The 6,314-nt window shown below is 34.5% G+C and overlaps 1 pseudogene; it reads left to right on the top strand.

Annotated features, from left to right (window-relative positions):
- The first annotated feature begins 2,780 nt into the window (after positions 1-2,780).
- Positions 2,781-4,238, top strand: LOC134250693 (uncharacterized; annotated as a pseudogene).
- Positions 4,239-6,314: the final 2,076 nt, after the last annotated feature.

Raw genomic sequence — 6,314 nt, forward strand, 5'->3', positions numbered from 1 at the left:
CGTTTTGCATTTTTTGAGGACGCCGTGCAGTCGCCGTGAGGACGCAGCCCCGGTGTGACAGGGGTTTAATGCAAAATCTGTATTATGTACTTGAAACATTTAAACGATTAGAAAGATACAACTTGGTCAATTTAAGAGGCCTTTGAAGTTAAATTTTAATGTTTTACAATGTTTTATTATATGATTTACACTCCGTTATAAACTTACCTACTTTGTATTCAAATGAAGCAGAATTTTGAAAATCGTTTGCATGAAAAGAAGAAAACACTTGCTTTGATTGATTGATTGATTGTGTTTTAACGTCCCTCTCGAGAATTTTTCACTCATATGGAGACGTCACCGTCTGCCGGTAAAGGGCTTTAAATTTTGACCTTTACTCGGCACTCAGGGCCATAGAGCAGTGAGGGATCTTTATTGTGCCAACGCCTGCTGCTGACACGGGGCCTCGGTTTTTAAGGTCTCATCCGAAGGACCCGCAACTTTCACTTCAAAGTGCCGAGCGCATGGCGAAGAAACAGTTGCTACCCATTTTAACGACTAGGTCAGTTGCGGCCGAGATACGAACTCACGACCTCCCTATCACGGAGCGAGCGCTCTACCGACTGAGCTACCGTGAACGGTTACTTGCTTTGACCTCAACATTTAGATATATGGACGACGTATTGTCAATTAACAATGGTATTATCTATTCCTAAGGTGGATACGATATCTCCTGGTGAGCTTGAGGTTATAGATACCACAGAGCCTGACATATTTGTTTCAGATTATACTTGAAAAAAGACGTCATTGGCAATCTAACAACCAAACTTTATGACATACATAATGGTTTTAAATTTCCTATCGCCAACTTTCCTTACTTACAGTAGTATACCTTCATCACACAAAATAATAATGTTCATGTGATACACAATAGGATGCTCTACTTTTGAACAATTACTAAAATGAGGTAAATTTTTGTCAAAAAAGTTGATGAAACAAAAATTGCAGCTAATTCGTTTAAAGTCATAATTTTATAAGTTCTTTGGTTGATACAATGATCTTGTCTGGAAACACAATATATCATTGAGTCAAATACTGACTGACGTTTTTCATGGTCCATGTTTGTTCTGCTACTATTTTGTATTGATAGAATGGAACTGTTCGTTATCTCCATATGTTTCACACACGAGTATTACTCTTTAATGATCAATCCACAGTCAAAGTTTGTATAAAACATTGTCTAAGGAACATGTCAGTCAAAATATCGCCAATTTATACATTGAAGTTTTCGTCTACCATAAAATTAGCAATATGCAAATTTTTAAAGAAGTTAAAGGAATCTATGTAACAGCTTTTTCAGTTCAAGTTCTAATAAATTCTCATAAAATATACACGATTCCAAAAAGTCGCGCCCTCTTGCGGGAGAGTTACCTACCTTATGTATTGATGACGTCAAACGAGGATAAACGTAAGATTCACATATGACACAATGCACAAGATTCAAAACAAAGTTGAACGTAAGTAATTAAATGGAAACAATTTTGTGTTAAAAAACTTGCATTATTATATTTATAGCCGTTGTACTTTACGTGAATTAAATGAAGATGTTGTCTTGACAATCAATGGGCATGTAATGTTAAATCTACTTTCATTTTTGCGCACATTGTTATGTAAATAATGATAGTCAGTCATTCTACGAAAACATAACCAATTAAGATTTTTTCTATGTCACTTAAAAATATACCGTTATAACATCTTGACTTTAAATTCTATGATTGATTTCAATTCTAAGTCTCAATTAACATACACACATGGTTTTGTAAATATATATCGACTATACATGTATACATTGTACATGTATGAATTCGATAAGGAAATAATGTAATGTTGAAAAACGAATTCAACTGCAAATCTTCATGTCGTTCATTTTTAAAATTTACAATTTCAAGATGGATTTTCAGCCGTAAAGATTTCCAAAGAGAATGCGATGAATGTTTAAAAAGTTTTTTAACCTACATGTACAGTGTATATAAAAAGAAATCAAATCACTTCGTGCAAAGAAATAGCACGATTCTTCCCTTTCATGCGAAATCATTGCCTGTCGTTAAAAATCGATTTAAATTCTATAACGATATGCAGATTTCAAAAAGAACTGAAACTTATCAAGAAACTTTACATCATTGATATTAACAGCTAGTCAGTTTTTAGAATTTAAGACGATCACATTTTCAAAATAAACTCGTGAGATTTTCAGATAGGATTTTTTTTAAACATTTTCACTCGTGCGTCGCACTCGTGAAAATAAAAAAAAATCCTGTCCCACTGGCACTCGTGAAATAAAATAAAATTCCATATACAAAACATTGAATACCGTTATACCCTCTATTTATTTCTTCATGAATGTTCTAGTTCATCGATAGGCGCGGTTTAAAAAAAAATCATGTGCGGGCGGGCCGTGAACTGTTTGAGACAGAAGCGGGACCTGTAGCAGATGTATAAGCGTCCACGGGAACCCGCGTCCACTGTCCGATTTTTATGCAAATTATCACGCAAGCCACTCGATTGATGAAATAAAAAAATTAGAAAGTTATTCCTTAACAAAATCTTTTAATTAATTAAATCAAGTAATAAGTCCTGGATTAATAGCGGGTGTCGGCAGAGCTAACAGACAATGAAAGCTGCATTCCCCGGTGTTCAATATTATAACTTTAGATGAACAATATCCCGGCATCTGTGTTATCTATTAAACATGAAAAGTGTTAGAAAACTGAAGAGGATCACGTGATCGGTCAGAGAGAATGGACGTGTAACTGTCGGCACAGTAAAGTTGGTCGATTTAAGGTGGATGTAGGTCAAAATTTTCTACAAATCTTGTCCAGGGATTGTATTTATGTGTGTTCTTTGTGATTATCTGTGAATATTTGTGTTAAATTCAGACTTAAGTGGTAAAAACAGAAAAATGTCTTCGAACGCTGGTAAAGCTAAAGCCGGTAAAGGTGGACGCGTAAACAACTCACGGAACAAAAGGACTGAAGAGAGTTCACCCGAGGAATCGGCAGAAAGATCAATGGCTGAAGAAAGGGAAAAGGAAAAGGAAAAAGTTGAGTCTATAGATAATGGTCTTAAAAATGTACAGAAAACGTTGCAGGGTATAAGTAAAAAGTTACCGAAATATGAACATGTAGAGAGTGAATTATCAAGGATAACGTCATTGATCGAAGATCATGAAACTGGGCTAACTGCTTCCTTGAAGTATGTCGCAGAACAATCGGAAAGCAACAGTGATGAACTATATTTTGTGAGGTCAGAGAATGCACAATTACGCAGAGAGCTTGACCTAATGCGTGCTATGATGATACACATGGACCGCAGAATGCAGAACATGGAGTCAGAAATTACAGATTTGAGATCGCGATCAATGCGTGACAATATTATGATTCATAATTTAGCATACGCATCGGATGAAAAGCTGGATCATCAGGTTCCTAATATGTTTAAGGAATATCTTGGGGTTGAGGTGAAGTTCGTCCGAATACACAGAAATAGCGTCAGAGGGACGATCAATTCAAGGCCAGTATCCATCACTGGTAAATTGGTGGACGGCAGCAAAAAGGATGAACTTCTCCGCACTCAAAAACAGAAAAAAATCAGAAAAGGTGGAACTACCATTCTACATTACAGCCCAAGAGCCAGCATCAACTCTGGAGGAGCGTAAGCGTTTATACGAAATTTCAGACTCCTTCAGAAAGCAGAATATAAAATGTAAAATTGAAAAAGGGCGTGTGATTTTGCCGAATGGACATCGATATGAGGACCCTATTCCAAAGCTGGAAATATCAGATGCGCTTAAGATCGGTCCGGAGGAAACAGCGAAACTGGATAATGTGAGCGTCGTATACACAGATCCGACCAGGGTAAAGAATTCCGAGATCTTTGCCACAGGAAGAAAAATTCATGCGATGGAGGAGTTGAACCAGCTTTATAAAAAAGTGAGCATTGACCCTGTTTCGGCGGAGGCAGATCATCGCATCTTAGTTTATAGATTCATAGACAAATCAGGAAAGTTACAGGAAAGCTACTGGGATGGAGGTGAGCATGGGGCAGGTCGCCGCCTGTTGAAGTACATGCAATCTAACGAAATAGTTAACGTCGGAATTGTGGTTACGAGATGGAATGGTGGTACCTTCCTTGGGCAGGAACGATTTCGTATTATGGAAGAGCACGTCAGTAATATTGCAAATCAAGTGGATGTGAATTAGGTATACAGTGTATATTAGTGCTCCAATCTGTATAGGGCTTAAACTGAGCCACCAATTCGGAACTTTTAAATCCGTTTTTTTTCCGGAACTATACAGTATGATCGCATGGTTTTTTGTTTAGTATCCTTTCTTGACATCCAGTGACATAGTGAGGTAAACTAGGCGTGAGGTAAACATTAACTGGGATATAAATGACAATGCTACAATTTTTTTTAATATTTGACCTTTAATTTTCCTTAAATTTCGACCAATTTAAAGTGCACAAAATTGTCAATGAATCTTTTCTACACTTGGATACTCTATTTACTTTACTTTTCTAATTCTTTGTGCAGTGCAGCTATATACGTGTATAATAATGAGGGAAATGACACAATTTGCAGAATTTTGATATTAAAAAAAAAAAATAATCCATATGTCAGAAATTAGAATAATATCTGTCAACTGTCAAGGTTTAAATGATACAATGAAAAGGAAAGATGTCTTTCACTACTTTCGACAAAAAAAATGTAGTATTCTGTGTCTTATTGACACTCATTTTATAGAAGAAAACGAACAAATCATTAGAAATGAGTGGGGATATGAAGCTTATTTTAGTTCCTATATGTCGAATTCAAGAGGAGGTGCAATTTTATTTAACAATAATTTCTCATTTAAGGTTCATGATCAGTTTTTAGATACCTCTGGTAACTACTTGGCATTAGAGATTACTATAGAAGGAAAAAAAATTACATTGATAACTATATATGGACCAAATGATGACTGTCCAACATTTTTTGAAAATATATCCAATTTGATTTCTAGAGTAAATAATGAGGTCATAATTACTGGAGATTTCAATCTAGTTTTGGATCCAGCTAAGGACTATTCTAATTATTTGCATGTGAATAACCCTAGGGCGAGACAAGTAGTACTTGAGATAATGAACACATATAATTTAGTGGACATTTACAGAGAATATCATGTTGATGACAAAAGATTTACATGGAGGAAATCTAATCCCTTAAAACAGGCAAGGTTAGACTTCATACTTCTTTCCAACTCTCTTCTAAATAGTGTAAAAAATTGTGACATCTTAGGAAGCTATAGATCAGATCACTCAGCAGTGGTTTTACATCTTAAAATTAATGAAATAAAGCATGGGAAAGGTTTATGGAAATTCAACAATTCTCTTTTGAAGGATCCTGATTATATTGAACTTATAAACAATCACATTAATGTAATTAAAAAACAATACGCTGTTCCAATATATGTAGAAAATTCCATAGATGAAATATCAAACTCTGAAATCCATTTAATTATTAATGATCAATTATTTCTTGAGACTCTTTTAATGGAAATAAGAGCTAAAACAATATCTTATGGAAGTTATGTTAAAAAAAAGAATGTACGGAGAGAAAAAGTTTTAATCCAGGATATATCGAAATTAGAAGAGGAATATGCGTCTTCTACAGAAAAATTAACTGAGAAAAAAAGAGAATTAGAACAAATAAGACAACATAAATTAATGGGTAATGTGATAAGGTCTAGAGTCAGATGGATCAGTGATGGCGAAAAACCAACAAATTATTTTCTAAATCTTGAGAATAGAAATTTTACAAACAAAGTAATTCCTAAACTTATTAAATCAGAAAATAATGAACAAGTGGAGATAACAGAACAATGTAAAATTCTCTTAGAAGTGGAAAATTTTTATAAAACATTATACATGCCTCAAGAAGAGGATCATAATTTAAATCTTAGAGAGTCTTTAGAAGAGTACAATGTCCCAAAGTTAAATGAACATGAAAGTCTTCTATTAGAAGGAAAGATTTCTTATAGAGAGGCATCAAATGTGTTAAAACAAATGTCTAATAATAAAAGCCCGGGTAGTGATGGATTTACTGCAGAATTTTTTAAAGTATTTTGGAAAAATCTGGGTCATTTTATTGTTCGATCATTAAACTTTGGTTTTAAAATGGGGAACTCTCCTCCACACAAAAACAGGGAATAATTACATGTATACCCAAAGAAGGCAAAAGTAAATTTCAGCTTAGTAACTGGAGACCAATATCATTGTTGAATGTGATATATAAAATT

The sequence above is a fragment of the Saccostrea cucullata genome, unplaced genomic scaffold (genome assembly GCF_032062105.1).
Source record: "Saccostrea cucullata isolate Sc308-1 unplaced genomic scaffold, CSIRO_AGI_Scuc_v1 ctg3309, whole genome shotgun sequence".
Lineage (NCBI taxonomy): Eukaryota > Metazoa > Mollusca > Bivalvia > Ostreida > Ostreidae > Saccostrea > Saccostrea cuccullata.